Below are 27,055 nucleotides of genomic sequence, written 5' to 3' on the forward strand. Positions count from 1 at the left end.
CCCACTTTGCATGTCAGTGATATTTATCACTAATGACATGCAAAGTGGGCGTGCCAAGATGTTAGCGACTGGAAACAGTCGCTAACATCGCTATCTCCTATTACCAACTTTTGGAGATATTCGCGCTAAGCGTGAATATCTCCAAAAGCTAACACCTGCCCTGAGCAGTTCTTAGCCATGTTATCCAATGGGAGGTGGATAACATGGCTAAGAGCATTTGCTCGGTAATGCATGAATATCGCTGATTTTTCAGCGATATTCATGCATTTCGGCCGATTTTTATCGCTTAGGAGATAAACTTTGATGATATCAAGGCTCCTAAGCGATAAAAATCACCGCAGCTCGCGATAAAAATATTGCTGCTAACCCAACCTAGCGATAATTATCGCTAGTTGTTGGTAATATGCCCCTAAATCACTACACTACATAGACACTACTACACTACCCTAAAACCTAAATCACTACACACACACTACTACACTACCCTAAAACCTAAATCACTACACCACATAAACACTACTACACTACCCTAAACCCTAATACACTACACTAAACAAACACTACAACACTACACTGCCTAAAAATCAAATCACTACATTACATAAACACTACTACACTACCCTAAACCCTAATACACCAAACTAAACAAACACGGCAACACTACAACACACACTAAAATGTTTTTTTTTAAACACACACAACACAAACAATACCACACTACTTTTACATTACCCTAAACCCTACAAAAGTAACCCCCACCCCATGCCCAAACCCCCTTACCTCTCTCCTCTCCAGCGTCGCCGTCGGATCCTGCTTCCTCCTTCCTGCTTGCTTCACGTCGTTGTGAGGAAACAGCCTAAGTTTCCTCAGCGACGTGGATAGCCGCCGCCGCCATTATACCATTACATCGTTGTAAAAGCACATGCGATGTAATAGTATGCGCGTTTTTACCACGCGTTGTAACATCGCATGCGTTGTAACGCATGCGATGTAAAAGCAACGTGTGGTAAAATCTGTGTTGTAATGGCTGTTCCCCCTCTCTCGCAGTTTGTTCCCACCCTCATCCTTCATATTATTCTCCTCTCGCCTGCACTATTTGTGTTTTTTCCAGCCCCTTGTTGCTTTTCCCCCCACTAGGTCTCTGTGTCTCAAAGGTGAGACCTGTTGCCATTGCCAATGCGTGCACTTATAGAAGCTGTCTTCCTGACCCCTGTCAAGAGGTGACGCAAGGTCAATTTCAGGGGCAGCAAAGGGTTAGTCAAGGTTATCAGGTGCTACAACAGGCTACCACTAATTGACATCCTTGTTTGTGACTTCCTTGTCAAACACAAGAATAGGCTTTCCATATAAAGCAGAATCATGTACCGGCAGAAAGAGTAGATATGTACATGGCTTGGGAAAGCCCTCCAGCATCATCCTTCAAATGAACAACCCATTATGGTGGATATGTTTACCAAATAAAAGCCCATTAGTTATGCTATGCACACCGTATCTCCAGAAACCTACTCATGCCTGCAGTGGAAACCTAGCAACAATTCTGAAGGTCCTTTCCACACTAGTAAATGCTGTATTAGCTGGTGCTCTTAGTTAAGACGCAGATAGCAATAACGGTACACAGTCAAAATATCGAATCTTTAATTTCGACTTACACTTATATCGAGTTGCTAATATCGAAGGGACAGAATATCGATGTCCAGAATATCGATGGCCAGAATATCGACCCTAAGGTAAGTAATATCGAAATTACTTATATCGATAGCATATATATTGATGTAAGTAATATCGACATTACTTATATCGATAGCATATATATCGATGTAAGTAATTTCGATTTACTAATATGTGTTAGAAATTTTAGTTAAGTATTTAAATTAATTGTTATAATATGTGTTTAATATGTTTTTATTAATAAAAAATATATAAAAGTAAATTATATGTTTTACTACCAGAGCGGGTTGTGGGTTTTTAGGGGAATAGGGTGGGAAGTAATTTATTTGTAATTAAATAATTATTTTTTAATGATTAATTTATTTTGCAATTAAATATTAATTGGCAATGAATTATTTTAATTGATTAATTGATTAATTAATTGATAATTTATGTATATTTTTAAGTAAATTATTTGTTTTACTACTAGAGCGGGTTGTGGGTTTATAGAGGAATAGGGTGGGAAGTAATTTATTTGTAATTAAATAATTATTTGTTAATGATTAATTTATTTTGCAATTAAATATTAATTGGCAATTAATTATTTTAATTGATTAATTGAATAATTAATTGATAATTTATGTATATTTTTAACTAAATTATATGTTTACTACCAGAGTGGGTTGTGGGTTTTTAGGGGAATAGGGTGGGAAGTAATTTATTTGTAATTAAATATTTATTTTTTAATGATTAATTTATTTTGCAATTAAATATTAATTGGCAATGAATTATTTTAATTGATTAATTGAATAATTAATTGATAATTTATGTATATTTTTAACTAAATTATATGTTTTACTACTGGAGCGGGTTGTGGGTTTATAGGGGAATAGGGTGGGAAGTAATTTAATTGTAATATTAATTAATTTTGGGTAAAGGAGTATTTTTAGGGTTCAGGGTCAGTTTTGGTTTTTTGGGTAAAGGGGTATTTTTAGGGTTCAGGGTCAGTTTTCAGTTTTTGGGTAAAGGGGTATTTTTAGGGTTCAGGGTCAGTTTTCAGTTTTTGGGTGAAGGGGTATTTTTAGGGTTCAGGGTCAGTTTTCAGTTTTTGGGTAAAGGTGTTTTTTTTTAGTTCAGGGTCAGTTTTCAGTTTTTGGGTAAAGGGGTATTTTTAGGGTTCAGGGTCAGTTTTAGGTTTTTGGGTAAAGGGGTATTTTTAGTGTTCAGGGTCAGTTTTCAGTTCTTGGGTAAAGGGATATTTTTTGGGTTCAGGGTCAGTTTTCCCTACTGTTGCACCCACTGGAGTGGGAATAGTAATTTTAACCCCTACGCTATCCAACACTTTCCCTACTGTTGCACCCTCTGGAGTGGGAATAGTAATTTTTACCCCTACGCTATCCAACACTTTCTCTACTGTTGCACCCTCTGGAGTGGGAATAGTAATTATTGTTAAGTAAGTATATATTATATATGATTTGTTAATATTATTATTTTTTATTAAATATGTATTATTTTTTTTTAACCATTATTAAATATATTTAAATATGTTTAAGTAATTTATAAGTATTATTTACAGTATTTTTCATGTTATTTTAAACCCAAAAAAAACCGATATATTTGACAACGATATTTTTAACATCAATATTATTTTTTCGATATTTTGGTACTTACCATTTTGTACATAGGGCGTCGATATTCTTGCAATCGATATAATTACGTCGATATTTGTGTAGGTCGAAATTCTGTCTGTCGAAATTCTGTCATAGATCCAGCAATAACAACCCTAGCCCAAACACATCAACACATACATTTACACAAATGATGCTACATCTGGGTCCTAAAAAAGGAGATACAAATCCTGTAAGTGTCCTCAGACTGATAACACAGTCCTACCCACCATGCGGGAAACAGCATTAACAACGCGAGCTAAACCACGCGTGCCGTTATAATGCAAGCGCTACACCGCTTGCCTTAACCATGCATACCATACTGGTGGCATCATAGAGGTTTCGAACAACCAGACTAACTACATCAATCTTTTTCAATGAGTTGCATAAGTCAATACAGGCATCACAAACTGGAGCACAGTAGTGACACATGGGCAACTAAGGGGCATATTATCATGGCGGGTGAATTGAAATTATCGCCGCTTTTGCGGCCGTTTTCAGCCGCAAAGCGGCGAGAATTTCATTGCCCTAATATCAAGCTGTTGCTAACATCAGTTAACATCAGTTAGCGACAGCTTTGAGGCGATGTCGAGCGGTTTGGTGCCCACTTTGCATGTCAGCGATATTTATCGCTAATGACATGCAAAGTGGGCGTACCCAACCTGTTAGCGACTGAAAGCAGTCGCTAACATCGTTATCGCCTATTATCAACGCAGGCGTAGCGATAAAAAAATTCACGCTAAGCGCGAATATCGCTGAAAACGAACGCCTGCTCAGACCAGATCTTAACCTTTATATCCCATGGGAGTTGGATATTCAGGTTAAGACCCTATTAGCGTTAATGGATGAATATCACTGGATTCCCAGCGATATTCACGCATTTTGCCGCAATCGCCGGATATTTTATCGCTTTAGAGATAAACGTTGCTAATAGCACATTATCTCTGCGATAAAATCCGGTGATGCGCGGCGATAAAAAAATATCGCTAAGCCCATTTAGCGATAAATATCGCTAGTTGTTGATAATATGCCCCCAAGTGACAACCCCGCCACCAGTGACTGTTCCGAAAAACTGCCTGAACATCAGTTTGTTGCTGGTTTCTGTCCAAGGGGTGGAGCAAAAACATGTCTATCCTTGCTGCCAAGTGTACGAGATCCCCACGGGATGGAACATCTGCATGTATCATAGATCCCTTGAGCCGACATTTGAGTTGCGACTGTGGACTCTTGTGTCTCTCAAATGGTGGTGTGGTACTAAAATACCAACGTTAAAATATTGAACTGCAACAGAATTGCCTGCAAGATGCCGACTTGCACAATATTGTCAAGGTAAGCAGATGCAGAGGTAGAATATTAAATTTACACTCGCCTATGTATGAGTATCGTGGCAAAATTATGGAACCATTATTGTTGCAGGTCAACATTTTTGTAATCGATATTTTGACACACAAACCAAATGATAACCTGCAACATGATTGCCTAAAGACAGTTGGGCACAAGCCACTCAGAACCAACAGTCACTGCCACCTGTTTGTTCATATTTCACATGAGTCGCGAAATGATGGAGGCTGCTATATGACCAATAGAAATGCAGTTTACAATACAGGAGGTTCATAATTCTATACGAGTTATTGTTTTTTTTAACTCTCTTTATTATTCAGGTGCTTGATCGACAGTACTGAGCCACTGTTAAATGAGGCCCTTACCAAATCTCTACAAACAACTTCTAAAAGAGGCTCTTAACAAAGCTCTACTATCTATACCACTGCAAACACAAGCAATCACACAAATAAAAAGGAAATCCCAGAGCAATATGAAAGGGGTCCCTACATTTAGGGGCATATTCACAAGCCTGTATCGCCACCACGTCGTCACTTTCGGTGACGTTATGGGGCAATAGGGGCCTCGCCTTATTCACAAGGCAGCCTTAAACCACTTAACGTGGCTTATCGCTGCCTTGTGAATATGACCTCCTTTCACCCTGTGTTTACCATCCAAGAGGCGTGCAGTGGGTGTTGTGGTGGGTGTTCAACCTCAACACCCATTGATTTTGACGCTGCCTCCTATTCACAAGGGCAACGTAAATTGGATGTATCACCAAAATTATGCCTGCGGTGCTGTCCTTAATGCTAAGTTGGCGAAGCGAGGAGAAATGCATTATTTCTCCTCGTTTTTGCTTTTTCCATGTGTGCTGCCTTGTGCAAAATGCCATGGTATGTGTATGTACAGGAAGGTGTCCCTTCCTGTACATAAACAAACCATTTTTTAAAATGCTGTTTTGTAACTTGCATGAAGCAGCACACATGTAAGTTACAAACTGACATTTTCGGTTGGTTTATGTGCAGGAAGGGATACCTTCCTGTACATAAACAAAACTTCCTGCTTGCAGACACCCTAGCACTCTGGTGCAAGGGTGCCTGCGTTGGTGTTAGGTTGTGAAGCTTAGACCCATCGCAGGGGGAAACGCAAGGCAGCATCATATCCTTGTAAATATGGTGCAGCCTTGCGTTTCCAAAGTGGCGGAAAGAGGTGTTAAGCCAAGAAGGCTAACGCCTCTCTCCGCCACTTCCTTGTGAATATCCCCTTAAGTGTTTTTGTGCTGCACTCGTAGTGCAAAGGACTACACAAATGCTGAAAACATAACATACGCCTGCGGTGCTTTCCTAAATGCCAATAGCTTCCCGTGATCTGGGTACTAGCCAGAAAGTGTCTTCCATCAGAGGGTGCCACGCTCACATAAAAATTTCGACTGCACAAAAATTAAAAGTAGTTGTCTAAATTAAGGTCCTTAAAACGAAAAATATCCAAAATTATTTTGTTCTTGTCGAAATCGACTAGTTCAGTCCAAACAATTAAAAAAAAATTGCTTTCAATGTCTTGATGGAAACTCCTGACAATTATTCAAAATACATTTTCAAAAAGACACATGTGTTCATCAACCAAAACTGTCATAGACATAACCATTTAGCATTTACTTTACTGGCGAGAATGTGCTAAATAAAATTCTATATATCAAATATGTGCCCCATTTGAAATTAATGATTTTCACACAGTTGGACAGCTGGATTTAGTGAAATGAAAATAACATTTATGAAGCGAGGCAATCACCCTTGGGTATCTATGCACTAGGTAGATAATAAAACTAAGACGATCAGAAAAAAGACAGAGGGGCATATTATCAAGGGGGGCGATAGGCAATTTTCGACGCTTTAGCAGCCGTTTTTGACCGCTAAGCGGCGATAATACTATCGCCCTATTAGCAAGCTATCGCTAACAGCAGTTAGCGACAGCTTGTAGGCGATAGCGAGCGGTTTGGGACTCGCTTTGCATGTCAGCGATATTTATCGCTAATGACATGCAAAGTGGGCGTACCCAACCTGTTAGCTACTGAAAGCAGTCGCTAACATCGCTATTGCCTATTTGCTTCACAGGCATAGCGATTGAAATATTCGCTCTAAGCGCGAATATCTCCAAAAACTACCACCTGCTCAGACCCGTTCTTAGCCATTATATCCAATGGGAGGTGGATATAATGGCTAAGACCCTGTTAGCGATAATGCGTGAATATCGCTGTATTCTCAGCGATATTCACGGATTTTGCCGATATCGCCGTGAATTTTATCGCTTTTGAGATAAACGTTGCTAATAGCACTTTATCTCAGCGAAAAAATCCTGTGATGCGCGGCGATAAAAAAATTGCCGCTAACCCTACTTAGTGATAAATATCGCTATTTGTTGATAATATGCCCTAGAGTTATTTGTTAGAAAGCGTGTTTCGAACACTTGTAAATGACATTTCTCAAGACTAGAAAGCAAACAAATAAATATTTACAGATATTTTAGTACAAATGAAATGTTCAATAAAGAGTTACAAAAAGGAATTGTCGAAAATAAACAATATAAAAAAAAACAGAAACACCACAAAAAGAAACACAGGACTCAATGTGCCATAAGTTCTAGCAATATGTCTGCCTGTACTGGCCATGATTCATTGTCCAGAAATCATTACAATCTATGCCTAGGAACGACAAAAATACACAGAAGTCCGAACATGCAAGGAGACCTACAAGCACAGCAGCTGATTTTACATGTGTGTGCTTTCATAAGGTGTTTATTATCATTTCCTCGTGATTCATTGTCAACCTAAAATTTTAAGAGTTTTGGGATGTAATTAAACCCTATAATAGAGCGATTGTGTTTTAATCGTAATGTCCACGTACCACTGCATTTTGACGATGGCCTAAGGTTAATATTAATGTATAAAGACATAGGGTCGGTCCCAACCAAGTTAAAGTTTCTTGGCTCAGTTTATCATAACTTTTAAATAATGATTTAAATTATGGTGTCTAACTACAGTCAACGATTGGACTCAAGATCAATAGCCAATTACAAAAATAATGCATTCAGTCAGTTTACATAACAAGATATTCCGATTATTACATTCAATATATATACATATATTGCATAGAATACATCTAGTTAACAAATGACATAGTGAAAACCTAACCCAAGCACTCTCTCGTTCGTTCACATTGTATAAGATCAATACTGAGAAGGATAAAAGAGTTATTAGTCAGTTGAACCTCACTCTAGTATTTTAACACTTTATATTTCTGAAATAAATTGCCTGATGTTGTGGAATGTCCTACTCCCTACATAGCTTTGACAACTTTTAATAAAATATCCCACAAGTTTGGTTTTACAATTGATGAACTGTAGGATTTTGTGTGTCTCGCGTGCATCATTTTGAACTTAAATGTTTCATCTGATCAATGTCTGCACATACTACTAGAAGTGCAACTGTAAAACTCTTTGTGATGAAAAAGGCTAGATATTAAATTCTGCCTTCAGGTTTGGGAATGTGGGAACTAATTTTTTGGACAAGAAAATGTAGTCTGTAATGTCTCTTTCATTAGATCTTGAAATTCTTGATAAGAGCTAAGGAGATGCCAATGTTTAAGTAAGATCTTATAGATCCTAAAGTACTGTCATGTCATTTCATGTTCTGCTATGTTATATTCTGTTATAAAAGAAACAAGAATCCATATTGCATTATGATTAGTTATGCTTTTACTTCTGGTCTTTACTTTAATTGATTGATCCTCATACTTTACTTTACAACATGTTTTTCTTTATAGAAATAGTTCTAGTTGACACGTGTATCCAAAATACATTTACTTTCTTATTTGTAGACAACGTAAAATAAAGTTACGCACCTTTTTGCATTTGTGTAATCATTGTCAAAATCATAAAAATCATTAAAGATTATTACTCCTCCATTCTTTCAAAGACTTGTTAATATTTATAAGTTCATACAAATACATAAGTGTGCACAAGTTTTGAATTATTCTTCAGTCAGCATAGGAAATGTTATCACTAATGTACCTCAGTGATTCTGTTATATTTACTGATAGCTTGCATCTTTATTTGTACCTCCTCATGTGGTCTGAGTTTACGGTAAGCCATAGCTTAATCAATGAACTGTTAAAAGGGCATGTCCATTGGGTTTCAAATTAGAGTTGATAAGGTATTCACATTGCAAAGTGCCTTGCATGTAATCTACCATTTATATAGACAATGCATAGTTTGCCTTTTGGAGAGTGACCTCCATTTCGAGCTTTAAGGCCTCTGATGCTGTTGTGGTTGAGATAATGTGTGATGTACTATTTACTAAATATGATTCTGAGATGTGTTGTGTCTGGTACCTTGAGCAATTTGTTGTCATCCGTTTCATACCACCCGTTACTATTTGGTGGCAAATGTTTGTGTTGTCAAGGAGTCAACACAGCACGCATATTTACTACTAAAAGCATTTTAACCCCTTCCATGCTCATGACGGAACGGTTCCATCATGAGCGTCGGTTGAGCTGTGCTCATGACGGAACCGTTCCGTCATGAGCCGATAGGCTCATTAGAACCTTCAGCACAGCGCGAAAATTCGCGCCGCGCTGAAGGGGTTAACAATATGAACAGTAAGCTAGACTGTTCCATCGCTATGACATCAACACTAACAGAAAATATTTTTTGAGACGTTTTCAGAAATAATTGTTTTAAGTAAATAACAATTAGGCCTTTCTGGTTAGCTACAAAAAGAACAAGGAGCAGGGTGTATTGACCATGTTCATGTGGCCGTTTTAAAAGACATGTATTTGGTTATAGCTTTTTGAAGTACAACAAAGTGCAAGTGCAAGCTTTATGTCTGTGATTGCTTGTTGGTGGGCGAGTACAAGCAGGAGACAAGGCACACAGCTTGAAATAGTCAAGAGTGGTTAATGATAGTAAAGTGTGATGCTAGTGAGGTAGGGCCCGATTCACAGAACTAACTTAAGACAAAATACTAAACTTACTACGCTTGGTATTCGCAGAAGTTAGGATTTTGTCTTAAGTTTGTCTTAAGACAAACTTAAGACAGACTTAAGTTAGGATTTTATCTTAAGTCTGTCTTAAGTCTGCCGTAAGTTTGTCTTAAGACAAACTTAAGACAAAATCCTAACTTCTGTGAATACCAAGCGTAGTAAGTTTAGGATTTTGTCTTAAGTTAGTTCTGTGAATCGGGCCCTATGAATTTTCCTGTTGGTGGCTAAGAATCAAGCATCTCAACAGATGATAAAGCTTTGGAGAAGAATCTGAAGCAAGTGTTGGTCTGTGGGTCTCATGCATTTGACAGACATGAAAATGCAGGCAGTCACTGAAGATCACTGTCCAGGCACCAGTTGTGAGTCTCGTCTTATCCTTAAAAAACTGGACTGAATGCTGAGTGGAGAGGTTGTATCTTCAGGCCTCCTCTGGAAATGAAGATTTTTTTCCCCAGTCTCAATGGAAAGGGTAGAGCATTTCAAGGGTTAGAGACGTGTACATGGAGGGATCTTCCATTAAATATTCCTATGCTCTGAAGTGTGGATGGCCGAAAGACTTGTCGCTGCATATCTAAGGTATTTTGTTGGCAGGTGATTTGATAGGCTTTGGGTAGTTAGCACAGCTGGATTCGAGAAAAATACTGAGCACCTTAAAATGAGATCTGTCTTTGATCATGAACCATATTTCGTGACCTAAGGCAAGGCCGGTGTATTTGTAATGCCTTAAAAGAATTGAGCCAGGCGGCTTGTTTTTGGACCCTTTGCATCTTGCTAATTATTTTTAAGGTTATTCCTTTGAGAGTGCTGTTGTTATAGTCAACTACAAAGAATCCATGGCAAGGACAGTCTTTTGTAAAAAGATTATTAGAGGAAGCATGTTGCAAAGAAGACTCAGATGGAGGAAGGACCTCTTTGTGAATCCATTTATATGGGAAATGAAATTATATTGTTATCAAAGACAGTCCCAAAGAGGTGAACCTGGGCTGGCAGTAGAGGGCGGCCTGTGGGATCTGTCATGGCAAAAGAAAGCAGTAAAGGGCCAACATGTCCTAGAGCATAATTGTTGTTGTCCGTAGAGGTACAGCCAGCTTCGTTACATCCAGGATTTTTGACTTCTTAGCCCCTCATCGCCAGAGGCTTTTCCATCCCTAGAGTTAAGCCCTTTTTTGATGTGTTGGACACTCAATGCATAAGCCCTCAACACTACGCTGGGTTTATTGTTTCTTCGGATGTATTAGAAAAAACAGCCAAGAAATAGCAACATTTTGGGGCTTTTTGGTAAAAACTGGAATGAGTTTTTTTCTGAAAAGGCACCATCAAGAGGTTTGTTGTGCTAAGCATCAACTTCCAAGAATTCAGGGACAAGTAACGTTTTTGCATTTTTCTATGTGGTAGTAGAATTTGTGGTCGAAACAGGTGCAAACCTGTTAGTGAATCCAGAAATGCATACATTTCTTAAAAGTAAACCAGATTTTGAATTCATCAAGTGGTCATTTGTGTAGATTACTCACGGTTTTCCAAGATAAACTAATAGTTAAAATCAAAATATAATGAAAATAGGGAAGAAAAAATAAAAATAGGCGACGTTTTCACCTGGAATTTCTTGCCATGATAGCCAATTTAGAAAAGTATTATGCTGTTACATCCGTTGAACGCCTCTGGTCGCCAGTATATACAATGTTTGCTGGTGATCAAAAAACACACGATACCCAGAGCAAGTGGCGGCTGGCAATCTTTGAAAGTGAGAGGCATAATATTTGCCAGGTATTCACACAATTTGTTTTACATATTCACCTTGAGCGATCCCCATACGTTAAGAATTACCTTCATCGTTTCAATGCCAGTATTTTGCCATTGATACTGCCCATATAACATGGACCGCATGTAAGTCAAAAATACCTCCAGCATTTCAGAGCCAGTATTTTTTCATGGTTTGCTTTCCCCTCAACACTCTCTCACCCTCAGTATTCCACGGCTGCCCTTTCTGAGGGAAAGAATAACCTCCAGCATTTTGCAATAGGTGTCCCTTATATCAAGTATTTCTTGTACGCCAGGGCCTGCATTTTGCCATGTGCACCCATCCTTATTCCAAGAATTACCTCAAATATGCCAGCAGCAGCATGTCATCTTGGGTGCCCCCGTATGCCCAGAATTATATTGAGTAAGCCATGAACAGCAGCAGACCCACAATCCTAAAACACGCAAACACATGCACCCTGAATCACTCATTCTCTCTAAATGATACTCACTCCCTCTCACATTCACTCCCTTCCTCCTCACACACTCTAACTCACAACCTCTAACTTACTCATTCTCCCTCATACTCACTACCCTTTAATGTTACTCCCACACAAACATACTCTTACACACTGATTTTCACTCTCAATTACAAACACACACATTTATCCTTTCATACTCACTGACTGGGCCCTGATACAACTTCACGTGCTGCACTATTGATAGCTACAACCCAGACTCTCTCTCGGAATAAACAGTCATTCAGTCCTTCTAATGCATACACTCTGGCAGGTCAGCGGTCTAGTGGATTTCTCCCCCAGGGTATTTCATGACACAATGGCGGAAGCGCAGCGGACGAGCGCAGCGGGAGCGCCGACTTCGCGCCGAAGTCGTGCCAAAGTCCTGCCCGTCTGCGCCCGTCCGCGCCAGTACGTGCCCAGGGCCCATCCCCCCTGTCTATACTCCTACGTTTTATTCACGTACTGCTCTACTGCAGATGCGGGGGTCACTTTGCCCCTCGCACTCTGTCCTGAACTGCCAAAATGCGCCCATTTCCTGCCCTCACTGTTCCCTCACTTTGGACTCCCTCAAATCATGCACAGATAGCAGGTCATCTACGTTTTGGAACTTTTCGGTCCCTAGGTGTACCCCCACTCCTCCCCTTCACAATTCCTCCCCTGCCTTTAGCTTCATCAGTATCAATTGTCGGTCTCTCTCAAAACATAAGAGAGACATTTTTGACCTCTTGGAGAATGCTAGCCCCGCTGCCATGTTTATCACCGAAACTTGGTTAAATGATAGCTCTGGCCCTGATATTGCCATGGCTCTCCCCAATAATTACACCTATGTTGGGCGAAACCGAGTACTCAAAGATGGTGGGGGAATTGCTATCATCTTCAAGAGAGAATTTTCCTGCAATTGGGAAGACCTTGACTTTCCCAATTGCGAAGCTGGTCTGTTCAAACTCACTCTCTCTCCTCAATTCACATTAACGGGCACCCTGATTTACCGTCCACCAGGCTCTGCTAGCAGCTGGGCTGCTGCATTCCCTGATCTTGTCGCCCCGTTCTTAGTACAGTCTACCAATTTTACGATTCTTGGTGATTTAAATATTCACTTCAACTCGTCCTCCTGTGCTATTGCTAAACGTCTCCGACAGGATCTTGAAGCATTAGATTTACATCTTCACAACTCCGACCCTACCCATAAGGCCGGCAATCTTTTAGATCCCATCTTTTCTAATCTAACTGGCATCTCCTATCTTTCTTCTACTCCTGTGCTTTGGTCCGATCATTTTATTGTTAATTTTGCTGTCAAAACGTCTGTGGCTGGTTCCTCTAGGCCCGACCTTCCTCACAAAGCCAGTAGAAACTGGAAACGTCTTGATTTGAATAAATTAAACTCTCTTCTTGTCAACTCCATACCTACGGTCCCCAAGATTACTATCAAAGAGCTCCCTGCTGTTACATCATGGCTAACCACCGCCCTGGATTCTTGTCTTCCGACTCAAAATAACAAAGCTCAAATTCATCATCCCCCTGCTCCCTGGTTTAACGACTCCCTCCGGGCTGAAAAATCCAACTGTAAAAAATTGGAGCGCATATGGCATTCCAACTATGACCCTTCCCATAAAATTAAATACAAGTCCGCCCTCAAAACTTATCATGCGGCCTGTGATACCGCCAGAGCTGACTTTGCGAACAGCACCATTCTTACAGCGCAAAATAGACCTAAAGCCCTGTTCAAAATAGTCAAGGAGCTCTCGGGTGCTTCCTCGGTTCCTAAGGATCCCTGTCTAGACACTGTTCAGTGTAATGCCTTAGCCAATTTTTTTCTTGCAAAAATTGATAAGATTTATGCCATTTTTAATTCTACTCCTGCCTCCCCCACCCACTCTGTTCAAGACCTATGTAACTTTCCGCCTGATATCATCCCCGGTCCACTGCCCACTTTCTCCCCACTTCTTGCTTGGGATCCTATTTCCCCTGCGCTTCTTAATAAGTATCTTCAAGACATCAAATCTGGCTCCCCCCTGGACCCCATGCCCCCGCAAGTTTTGCGCTCTCTGGACCCAGCATCCCTCCACATTATTTTAGATGTCTTGAACGCTTCTTTGACAGAAGCGTTGGTTCCAAACGAATGGAAACACGCAATGGTGGTCCCACTATTAAAAAAGGCAAATGCAGACCCAAACAACCCCTCCAATTTTCGCCCTATTTCTTTGCTCCCTTGCTTTTCCAAGATTTTGGAGAAACATGTTAATTCTTTGCTTAACTCTTTTGTTGAATCTTCCAATTTTCTTCATGGTTCACAATCCGGGTTCCGTGCGGGTTTTTCCACGGAAACCACCCTCCTTGGCGTGTCAGAGACCATCAGACGCCAAGTGGATAATGGGGAGACGGTGGCACTCATTCTGCTTGACTTGAGTGCCGCCTTCGACACCGTCTCCCACTCCATCTTATTGTCCACATTGGAGGAGGTTGGCGTTGGTGGTCCCGCCCTGGCCTGGATTGCTAATTTTCTTTCTGACCGCACGTTCCAAGTCTTTTCCTCTACTTCTGTCTCTTCTATTCTCCCCTCCACTCACGGTGTTCCCCAAGGGTCTATTCTCAGTCCCCTTTTCTTTAACCTGTATGTGAGGCCGCTTGCTTTTTTAGCGGAACAGGCGGGCCTCACAATCTACTCGTATGCTGATGACACTCAAGTCATCTACTCCCTTTCCACCAATAAAAACCTCCCCTCGTCTTCTCTTCAATCCGGGCTGAAACAAATATCGGATTGGATGCTGAAGCACAAGCTAAAATTAAATGGGGACAAGACAGAACTTCTCCTGTTTGGCCCAGACACTTCACTCTGGGGCCCACACCATTGGCCATCGGAGATGGGTCCTCTACCCACTCCATCAGAGTCTGCCCGCAATCTTGGGGTTCTTTTTGATAACCAGCTAACCTTCAAGCAACACGTTGTGAAAGTCTCCGCCACCTGTACCACCATCATCAGGTGGCTGAGAAAAATCACGTGGATGCTGCCTGCGGACACCTTGAGGACCGTAGTCCAGGCTCTTGTCATCTCCCGCCTGGACTATGGGAACATCCTTCTCCTGGGCGCCACCAAGGAGGTTACCAGGAAGTACCAGGTGGTGCAGAATATGGCAGTTCGCCTTATCTGTCACCTTCCTGCTAGATCCTCAGTTACTCCCCATATGCGGAAATTGCACTGGTTGCGTATTGAGAACAGGGTTAAGTTTAAAGCACTCTGCTATATGCATAAAATCATGACTGGTAAGGCCCCTCACTATCTGTCTGCCCTAGTGCAGCAATATATTCCCCCCCGGACACTCAGGTCTTCCACGCAGAATAAGTTCATGATTCCACGCACCAACAGAGCCAAAATGGGTGGACGCTCGTTTTCCCTGCTGTCCCCTTCCTTATGGAACGCCCTACCTCAACTGTTGCGTTCAGAATTCTGCTTCCTCACTTTCCGTAAGGGAATTAAAACCTGGCTTTTCAACACTTAACCCTATGGTTTATTATTTCTCCCACTTTCTCTTGCCGTTTAGTTTGCCTTAGCGCCGGGAAACCTTCGGGTAGCTGCGCGCTTAATAAATGTAATTATAAATAAATACACTCCTTCACTCATTCCCTCACACTAACTTTCACTTATTCATGCACTCTCTCAAACTCAGAGTGTCAGTTACTTTCACTCTCAACAAACTCACACTCAAATACACTCTCAATCACTCACAAACACATACACACACAATCACAGAGAAATACCATTGTTTTGTACTTACCTTGCATCCTTTGCGGGCAACTCAAAGGCTTCATGGCAGGAGTAGATCTGATGCTGGTCATTGGAACCAACCAGGATCAGACTGATTTGCATATGGCCATGTCTAAACGGGGGTGGCAGAGTGGGCAAAAGAACAGTGATGGATTAAACCCAGATCTTTTGACCGGGTAGGCATGGCTTGGCAGTTCGGGCTGGACTGTTCCCATGAGGCACATGGTCAGACTGATTTGCATATGGCCATGTCTGAACTGGGGTGGCAGAGTGGGCTAAAGAACGGTGATGGATTAAACCAAGATCAGTTGACTGGGGGTGAGTGCTTGTATTGTGAACGCTCCGTCCATCATTTCCTTTGGTTTTTCATTGGAACCATCCAGCCATGATGCCTAATAAAACAGCAGCAAGGCCAGGTTTAAAATGAAAAGACCCACCTCAGTCCCTTTCCCAGATTCCTGGTGGGACAAGAAGAACAGCCCTAGAAGAAGCTGGAACATTGCCGGGGACCCTGCTCCTGCTGCACTGTGTGTCTTCCCATTGGTCTTAGGGATGCATTGATGTACACCCTGACAGACACATTTTAGCAGATATACTGGGCTGCCCGAGGCATGAGCGGTATGTCTGCTAAATAAAATGGATTGTGCCAGTGTGAAGAGACCGTAGATGGACTACCGCTTCTCACATGCGCAATCCAGACAGCCGCTGAGAGAGTACTGTGTTTTTAAACAACACTCTGTAGATGGATCATTGCTCAGCCCCCACAGCCCCTTCCTACTCCTGCTCCAGTCAGCAGGAGCCTGTAGACGAGAAGAGGGCTGATTTTGTACTAATACTGTCCAGATAAAAACTAGCATTATGGTAAGAAGCAGCAAGTGGCACCGCACAGGAGGCAGGGCTGCACCCTGGAGCCCCTGATAAGGAACTGCCACTGCAAAAGCTCTCAATGACATTTCATTGTGTATCTATCATGCAGCAATTCATATGATAAAATCTTATGATTGAAAAATTGGTATGGAGGAAAATTATGCATTTATGCAATATGCCCAAGATACTGAATTTTAGAATATTGGTATTTGTACAGCTCTCAATTTGGGGTTTCCCATACTATCATGTGATTCCAACAGCGTTTTGACAATATGTGTTCTTACTTGCACACTATTTAAGACTTCTTCTGGTAAAAACAGTGCCCCACTTGTGTTGTTTTGTCTATTCCCTGCAACAGGAAAGACCGCAAATGCTTGGTGAATTTGGAGTAGCTGTGGTATTTGGGCATGGGCTCGGTCGGACACAATTGTTTGAAACCTACTACACCCAGACATTTCTGAAACCTAGACATTCAGGAGTGTATGGGGTGGTGTGACTTGCGCAGATCCCACTACGTGTCTTATTCAGAATGTCCTGCAAACCTCAAACTTTGGCTAAAATTGCACATTTTTCTTATGTTTCTTTTTAGGGATAGCTCAGGAATTTGCAAAGGAGCTGCAAAATTCCTCGATACTAAATTGTACACCTATAGTCTCAGGCATATGTGTGCAAGAACATGTGAGTGGTGTCTCTCTCAACAAACCAAAATGCTACAAGAGGGACATGACTGGGGGAGACATCCCTTAAGGATAAGAACCCTCACTCACCCGAGGGTGACATGCTTCATCATATGGGTCCTCCTTACCAGTGTGGAAAACCTAGTCACCACTGAGAGCTACTGGTGTTTAAGGAAGGAGCTCAGAGATGTTTTTTCAAATAAGGATGGTAATCCCATATGTGAAAAAATGGGTGTAATGAGGTATGCAGCGCTGTGTGAAGGATAGATGGGTGAAATTAAAACTATCTAAGTGGAAACACTATTTGACTTTATTCATGTGTTCCACTTGACAGGGTTAAAAAGAAACAGCACAGTGGTATGGATTTAGAACCACTGTCACTTAATGGTCAACATGTTTCAGCCTATTGATCTACAAAAGAGTATCAGCCGCTTTCTTCAGGGCCAGAACAAATATGTGCTAATGCTGCTGCAAATAGGTGATAACTAATAATCTAATAGAGTAAAGTCAAGATTTATACAACACCGGTATTCCTGCTTTTTATTTGTTTTTCAGGTCATACCCAGGTATCTAAAATGAAACACAAGTAGCAAGAATTGCAAAATTCCTACCACCTAGCATCCCTACACTTCTCCCTATAAGGAATCAGAAGGGTAATTTGGGGTAAATTCCTGCCAATATGCCCCCGTTGTTCATTAAAACTGCCAGGGCCATTATGTGGTGGGGGCACGGCCAGATGCGGACACTCTTTTTTAAGTTTTTCCCTCATGGGCTCTTTACCCCACCCTGGCGGGCAGGTTGGGGGAGCACACCCCTAATCAAACATCAGGTGTTCTGTGGAGGGGTCATTGCCAAATGCTAGGACATGCCCTCCACATCTCTTTTAATTTCCTACCTTGTCTAGTGGGCTAAAACCAAACAATACCCCTAGGGGGTTGGAAGTTGAAATATTTTCGGGTAGAAGTACTTGTCCATGCCCAGGGTGGCTACTTCCCCCTCAAACAAATCACTGGTGCCTCATGGATCTATCTCTGCTTGCAAATCACCTTTTTGTGGTCATCTCCATGCAGGGCGCCACTTGGAAAAGATACCTCATCTGCTTTGATCAGTGCTCAGGGGACTGAGTTTTGCCCTGAGCACTGATTCAACTGAAACAGTCTGCACATTGATTGTCGCACTAGTAAAAAAAAATTGCAATGCAAGGGAAGCTCTTCCCTAACTTTTTGTTTTAAAAAGATAGATTTTTCTGGTGCTTGCACCAGAAAGATTTTCTCCTTTAGCTTAGTGGGTGGACCGTTAACGTTCAACTCACTACAGAGGTAATGTGGTGGACATAAACACTTCGTCCAACTTATCGAAGGGGTTAAGATCATTTGCTGCTATAAAACATATACCAAAAGCTTTTTCTGAGATTGATATGGATCTGTGTTTTGTCTGCATGCATGTGGTCTCTAATATCATGAGTGTCAAATGAATGCACAATCTAGACCAAATAGATGATAAACAGACATATGAAAGCACATCTTATACTGTTTAGTTACTTATCAACAGCAGACAATGGGGGATGCAACCAGGGGACTGCAGGTTTTGTGTTCATTCAGGGCTCCATGTGGTAAATGGCACATAGTTATGAATCTCAAAAATACTCCCTTAGTGCTTCACTCAAAAAAATGTGTAAATCTACTTTTAGACTAATATCTATACTTTCAGTACAATTATGCATTTCTGAAGATTTGCATATTCAAGTGGAATAAGACTGGAAATGTCCATGGAGCTGCCCATATAGTGGGCCTCTCCCTTGACCAAATCTGGACCTCTGTGAAGTTTAAATCTTATACCTGTGATCTGGACTGACCACTACTTAACACCTTTACTGCTAAGGCCATTTTATTATTATACTCTAATTTCCATTGAAATCAATGAAAAGTGCATGACGAGTTACCCTTGTCATTAGCAGCCAAGAGGTTAATACCTTTCAGAATTTGAAAACAGAGTAAAGTAAATGCCCAAAACCCATTCTCTGACAGAGCTTGTTCCCCCGGAACAAATTTACCTAGCCAAATATACTGAGATATTAAAAGGTTACCTAGCTAATAGTCCAGATTTTCACACACCCACAGAAGCATTACAATCCTTTAACGATAATGTTACAGCATGACGCATGGGTAAATATTCTTTATTAGTGCGCTTACTCTCCTTACTACCCCAACCGTACTGGGCCCTTTACGATTAGACAGTCTGAAGCATTTCCATTACCACAGGCGCAACGATCCTCTGATTAATCTTTCTCTGCCAATGGGAGGGATGGAAATTTGGGTGACCAAACTCCAGGGGCCCGATTCACAGAACTAACTTAAGACAAAATCCTAAACTTACTACTTTTGGTATTCACAGAAGTAAGGATTTTGTCTTAAGTTTGTCTTATGTCTGTCTTAAGACAAACTTAAGACAAAATCTTAACTTCTGTGAATACCAAAAGTAGTAAGTTTAGGATTTTGTCTTAAGTTAGTTCTGTGAATCGGCCCCTAGGTTAGCTGTCAAACGAGGACCATTATTAGACCGCCAACTCACAAATTAGAAATCAAGTTCAGATACACCACTCTCAATACCATGCTGTTGAAATAAAGAATAGCAACTGCTAGACCAAATCTCCTGAAGAAGTTAAGTCGAATGAGAATAATGCAAACCAAAAGTTCTGCAATTGCAACACAGAACAAAAGATGAGCTGTCTTTACTTCAAATATAATGAAATTAAATACATTCAAATAGAATATATATATATATATATATATATATATATATATATATATATATATATATGTATAAAGAACTTCACAAAATATTATTATATAGAAATGACTAAAGTTAGAAATGCTACTACTACAACAAAATTTTACATTAGTCATATAAATGCATGTTTTTCAACATTTTACTATGTTCCTAATATTTCATTGACTATAAAGACTTTAGTATCAATTTGCAAAATCTCAAGCCTTTACTTCATTGCTACACATTTTTCCTTCAATTTTTCTAACAGGCACATTCTCAGCAAAAAGCATAAAAATCCCTAGGCCACTTCATATAGCATCACATTCTCATTAATATAGTCTATAAGCAACATAAGCATTATAAATTAATTAGCTCAACTTATTTATATGTATTTGTGTTACCTTATAAATGTGTTTTTAGGTCTCGCGACCTATCGATGTGCGCAAGCGCATCGAGCGGAGCGAGAATTCATGTCGGCAAAACACAAGTCAAACCAAGGGCTTTCAGCCCCGCAGTTTTCTTGCAGTTCCCGTGTACATGCACGCGCATTGCATGCAAGCCCAGCCTCCCGCATTCCCAGGCTCTCCCGCCCCATCCGGCATCAGGCTTCTCCTCCCCTAGCAGCACTCCTCCCACACCAGCAACTCCCCCCTCCCACACCAGCACCTCCCCTCTCTCTCACCGCAAACACAGCCTTGCCCTAGCAGCACTCCTCCCACACCAGCACCTCCCCCCTCCCACACCAGCACCTCCCCTCTCTCTCCCCGCAAACACAGCCTTGCCCTAACAGCACTCCTCCCACACCAGCACCTCCCCCCTCCCACACCAGCACCTCCCCCCTCCCACACCAGCACCTCCCCTCTCTCTCCCCGCAAACACTGCCTGTGGTGACCGGAAGTGACAGATAAAAAAGGTGCAAGTTTGTAGGGACATAAGTGAAATATGTATCACATGACAATAAATAAAGTGCGTTGCGAACGTGGAGCAAGGCTTCCTTCAAACTGACAATGAAACGCCCAGGGCTTTCAGGTGGTGAGGCAGAGAGGGAGGGGCGCCATTATGACACAAACATGACTGGGAAGAACAAAATGCCGTACGTTGTGCTGAGTGGTTCCTGATGCAACATGTCCGGCGCGCTACCACTTTACTACACGCATACTTCATGGGCTCATTCAGACACAACACTGGGATGTGCTGTCTGTTTGCTTTTCAAACCTTCACTGAATGGGAGAGGCCCGAGGCTTCCGTCTTGCAAAACAACTTCCTACAAAAGAAAATTTCTCATTGAACTTAGTCTTACAGATAAATGCTGGAACGCAAATTCATTCTCATACGTCCTCCAAGACCATTGAAGGCAAACGTATTCAATATGGCGTTTTAGCTTTTTTGTTTTTACACTTAAGTCAAAACGGGTTCTTATCTATGTGACGATTCCTACTCTGGGTCAGGCAGTTACTGCATGTACCAATGTAGCAGGCGGCTGGGGAAGCTTGTGCCAATAAATCCGATGACCCACAAGGTTGCAGATGCACCCCAAAGTCCAAAGTGACAGAAGGCACTTCAGTAGCAAGCCAGGACTTTAGGAGGGCAGCCATGCGGGTGTTCTGCCAGACAGAGAATGTGAATAACTGCAGCCTGAATGAGTCAATATTAAAAGCCCTGTTCAAGAAAACTGAAGCGATTCATGCACAGCCTGCACCAGCCAACGACATGTCCGAGTTATCCACCTCAGACGCAGTGGACTGCGGAGACAGAGGTAGGTCGCTCTCCAAATGAAGCCAGCCTTTTCAGCAACTGTTGCCTCCCCATAAAATGCAGTGTAACATTCCGGGCTCGATGCAGGGGCGGGATATTTATCCATTTCAAAGAGAAGAGGCACGTATCAGAGTTTATACAGTGATGGGTGCTACGGGGGTGACAGGAACCATTTCTTGCAAATGGGATTGCATGTTTACCAATGCTGGTTTATAAAGCCTTCTATTTTACATCGCCTGGGTCAATTGGTTGTCTCACGAACGGCGCTCACGACTTACATTTTCTGCAAGCGCCTGGCTAGTGGATCTTTCTAAAGTTAGGGGGATGTGGTAGAAAACAAAGGATAAATGTGTTATGAAAACTGACACACAAAAGGGAGAACAGCCACCTGATGTAAAAGTGTTCGACATTCATTTCACTTCATATCAGCTCCTCCCACTCGCTCGCACATCAAAGGCTGCTCACTCAAACACCATATGCCTGCTCCCCACCCCCGCCACCCACCAGACTTCATTGGAATGTCCTACGTGCATTCTCCCCTCTCTTTCAGCCCTTTTAGCCTCTTTCCCAGCTCCCAGCCGGACCCTCCTTTCGTCTATCTCGTTATCTTCTCCACTCTCGCCTAATTTTTTCTTTATTTTCTCTCCCGGCCTTGTAAATATGGCCCCATGCACTAAATCGCACTTTTCTTTTGATCCACATACTTGAGTCACTTACGCGCTGCCCTGCTCACATATTCAGCCATGGTTCTGGGGAGCAATCCTGCAGGTACCTTCTCTTGCACGATCACTCCCAAATGACATCACCTCACACGGTCATGTCGGTGGAAAGCAGCACGTCTGGCTAACCCTCTGCTACTCTCGACTGAACTTTTCCTGTGGTGACCGGAAGTGACAGATAAAAAAGGTGCAAGTTTGTAGGGACATAAGTGAAATATGTATCACATGCCAATAAATAAAGTGCATTGCGAACGTGGAGCAAGGCTTCCTTCAAACTGACAATGAAACGCCCAGGGCTTTCAGGTGGTGAGGCAGAGAGGGAGGGGCGCCATTATGACACAAGCATGACTGGGAAGAACAAAATGTCGTAGGTTGTGCTGAGTGGTTCCTGATGCAACATGTCCGGCGCGCTACCACTTTACTACACGCATACTTCATGGGCTCATTCAGACACAACACTGGGATGTGCTGTCTGTTTGCTTTTCAAACCTTCACTGAATGGGAGAGGCCCGAGGCTTCCGTCTTGCAAAACAACTTCCTACAAAAGAAAAATTCTCATTGAACCTAGTCTTACAGATAAATGCTGGAACGCAAATTCATTCTCATACGTCCTCCAAGACCATTGAAGGCAAACGTATTCAATATGGCGTTTTAGCTTTTTTGTTTTTACACTTAAGTCAAAACTGGTTCTTATCTATGTGACTATTCCTACTCTGGGTCAGGCAGTTACTGCATGTACCAATGTAGCAGGCGGATGGGGAAGCTTGTGCCAATAAATCCGATGACCCACAAGGTTGCAGATGCACCCCAAAGTCCAAAGTGACAGAAGGCACTTCAGTAGCAAGCCAGGACTTTAGGAGGGCAGCCATGCGGGTGTTCTGCCAGACAACTGCTGCAACTTTGATTACTGTTTTGTCAGGCTGACTTTCCAATTGACTGAGCCAACGTCCACAGACTTCTATGCGCCTGGGGTTTCCCTGTCTCTTGACTTCCCATATCACCAGTTTTACACCACCCCATGTAAATCTATGGCCTTACGCCTGCCCGACTGTAGAAGTGTGTATGCATCACAAAGTGCACCAGGGCTACGATTCACTGCCGAAGGAGTAGACATTGGATGAAACAAGCACTGGCGTTGCCAATAGGTTTCGCATTTGGAAAGTTAGAGCTATTGGTTTTGTAATTGACATTTGATATTTATATATTGTTATTGACAATGCCAATAACGATATATAAATATCAAATGCCATTTACAAAACCAATAGCTCCAACTTTACTACTGCGAGACCTATTGGCAACGCCAGTGCTTGTTTTATCATACGTTTTAAATCATGCTTTTACGATGCTTCAACTACATTGTCCTAGTTTCATGTGTCACTGTGTCTAACGTGTGCAACATGTACTTTCACCTTTTGTGTTTTCTGTGTATAAATGTATTGTGTATTTTGATTTTTTGAAATCATACTGAATCAATAACATAGTAAGTACACTTGACATTGTAGCTCTTCTGAAAACTTTTAAATCAGAGCCATTTAAAACCCAGAACAAATGGTTCTCTAAAACTTTGAAAATCCATTGCCTAAAAGGTAGGCAGTTAGATTGCAACTTGGGAGTAACTTACTCCAAGAAGGCTGCATCAACCTTTAAAGTAGAATTGAAGTCATATAAGAAACACATATTGCAACTAAATCTACCTATATTCATAGCCAAATCTCAGAGACCTCTAATTCAGGGTTCTTCAAACTGTGGGGCGTGCCCCCCTGGGGGGGCCCGGCACCATCCCAGGGGGGGCGCGAGCTCCACTCCGATCTTCCCTTTGTGCAGCGCGATGCAGAGACTCTCTGTGAGGGCGGGTGATTTCCGTCAGAGTGGGGCTGCAGGGGCCTAAGAGCTGAACAAAGCTCATTAGCATGCCAATGGTCTCTTAAAGAGGTGTGAAGTGCTCGGGTGCTGCTGCCTGGCTGAGTGTGTGTGTGTGCCCAGAAGCTGTGTCAGCCCGGGCACACACAGGCATGGTGAGATGAAGAGGGAGAGGGAGGGAGGAAGGAGACAGAGACAGACAGACAGAGGGAGATCGAGGGAGGGAGGCAGACAGAGGGGGAGCGAGGGAGGGAGACAGGGGCTGACAGAGCGAGAGCGAGGGAGGCAGCGCGAGGGAGAGCGTGGGAGACTGAGTCAGCGCGAGGGAGAGCGTGGGAGACTGAGGCAGACAGGGAGAGCGAGGGAGAATGAGGGAGGGAGACATGCAGACAGAGGGAGAGCGAGGGAGGGAGACAGGCAGACAGAGGGAGAGCGAGGGAGGGAGACAGGCAGACAGAGGGAGAGCGAGGGAGGCAGAGTGAGGGAGAGCGAGGGAGAGCGAGGGAGACAGAGTGAGAGAGAGCAAGGGAGACAGAGGGAGAGCGAGGGAGGGAGACAGGCAGACAGAGGGAGAGCGAGGGAGGCAGAGTGAGGGAGAGTGAGGGAGAGCGAGGGAGAGCGAGGGAGACAGAGGGAGACAGAGGGAGACAGAGGGAGAGCGAAGGAGGCAAAGCGAGGGAGACATAAGGAGAGCGAGGGAGACAGAGGCAGCTAGAGGGAGAGCGAGGGATGTCGGGTGGAGCCGGCCACCAGACGTCCGTTATGTTGCCATGTGGGTAAATAGATGTATGGGTGGAGTGGTGGATGTATGACTGGAGTGATGGGTGGAATGGTGGATGTGTGGGTGACATGGTGGATGTATGGGTGGGGGGGGTGGATGGATGAGTGAGTGAGTGGATGGGTGGAAGAGTGGATGGATGAATGGAGGAGTGGATGGATAGATGAATGGAGGAGTGGATGGATGAATGAATGGAGGAGTGGATGGATGAGTGGGAGGATAGCTTGGGTGAAGGGGTGAGTGGTTGGATGGATGGGTGGAAGAGTGGATGGATTGGTGAGGGGATGGATTGGGTGAAGGGATGGATGGATGATGGATGGATGGGTGAGGGGGTGGATGGAGGGATGGATGGGTGGGATGATGGATGGAGGGATGGATGGTGGATGGGTTTGCAAGTGGTTGAAGGGGTTTGGATGTGGATGGGGCACAGATGGAGGGAAGGAATGAATGGTGGGGGAGTTGGTGGATGACAAGGTGTACATGATGGATGGGGAGGGTTGTGATGACTTCCTTTGCCTTGGAGGATTGTGTTTTGAGCTGTGTGGTACGCCTCTGTCGTTTAGCCACACCCACTCACAGACCTGCAGTTTGCTAGGCACTCTTGTTGTGTTGAGCATTGTTTGCCGGATATGGCCCGTGGTGTGCGCGTTGCAGTCGATCATGTGGTGTGCCGGATTCCCGAGGTTTCGGTCGGGTGGTGGGGGGGCCCAACATCTGGGGGAATTCAGCTGGGGGGCTCAACCTGGAAAAGTTTGAATACCTCTGCTCTAATTCTACTAGAAAATTATTTAAAACCACCACTTTCTTTTCCTGCTCCACAGTGCTTTTAATCACAGTTTTCCCCTCACTAAAATTCTGTGAAGAACTGGCTTGTTTTTTGTGTCGAAAATTCTGAAAATCTATATGGAAACAGAAATTTGGCATCTCCTTGCCTCTTGTGACCAATCCCTTCTAAAGAGGCTATGCTAGAAACAAATGGGTGTGTGTCCAGAAGAAGTTACTTTGTCGCTTAACATCATTAAATCAGGCTTTCCAGATGATATTTGTCCTGATTCATTTTAACATTCATATATTAAAGTCGTTCATTAAATTCTTAAGTAGTAGAGCATTGTAGCCCTAGGATTGTGAATCTGACCCTAAATTTGCAACATTCCTTTTGCTACTAAAAGTGGATTCTGTTCCATCTTGTTCACAATCAGAGTTGAGCTTTAATTACACCTGCTTAGTCATGCAAAATCTGAAAACTGCGGTTTACAGGAAGTAGCTGGATGTTTCTGATTTTATCCTCCTATGAGGGTCACAATTAAGAACCTCTAGGCCTGCCTCCCCATGACTATTTCCTGGTCTAGAATATCCCTGTGTATCTCACCCTAGAGCAGTGAATGGTGACTGAGAAGGTTGCACTACCCTCCCATAATCAGCGGTAGGTGGTGAGAGAGTAGTTGGAGAGAGTTTCAGGGGGTGTGCATAGTGGCAGCTGCGGTGGGAGGTAAGTCCAGAGTAAATAGAAGGTTGCTCAGGGGAGGGACACGGCTCAGAGCTAGGAACAACGGACATGTATTTCCTGTTGCGATAAATAGCCCTTGTGACTGCATGAATAGTTTCCCGCTGCTGAAAATGGCCAGCTTTCACTGCCTCTCAATTTGTTATTTTTGGTCTGGCCTTGAGCCAGATTTACTTGTATTACCATCATCATTTAATCAAATCAATACATTAATTAAAATATACATTTATAAACACATGTAGGGGATTTGGGCCAGTCCACTTTACCCATTGGTCTCTTTGTCTGTCATTCGCATTTTGCTTTTACCCACCACAGCTGGCAGAGTTTGCAAGGAGTCAGCCCACTTCTGCCATTGGCTCTCTTGCTCTGTGAGTCACGGTACTTTGCCTGATCACACATGCTCATCCCCTAAAAATAAGTGCAATGGTGATAGGG

Source organism: Lissotriton vulgaris, chromosome 11 (genome assembly GCF_964263255.1).
Source record: "Lissotriton vulgaris chromosome 11, aLisVul1.2, whole genome shotgun sequence".
Lineage (NCBI taxonomy): Eukaryota > Metazoa > Chordata > Amphibia > Caudata > Salamandridae > Lissotriton > Lissotriton vulgaris.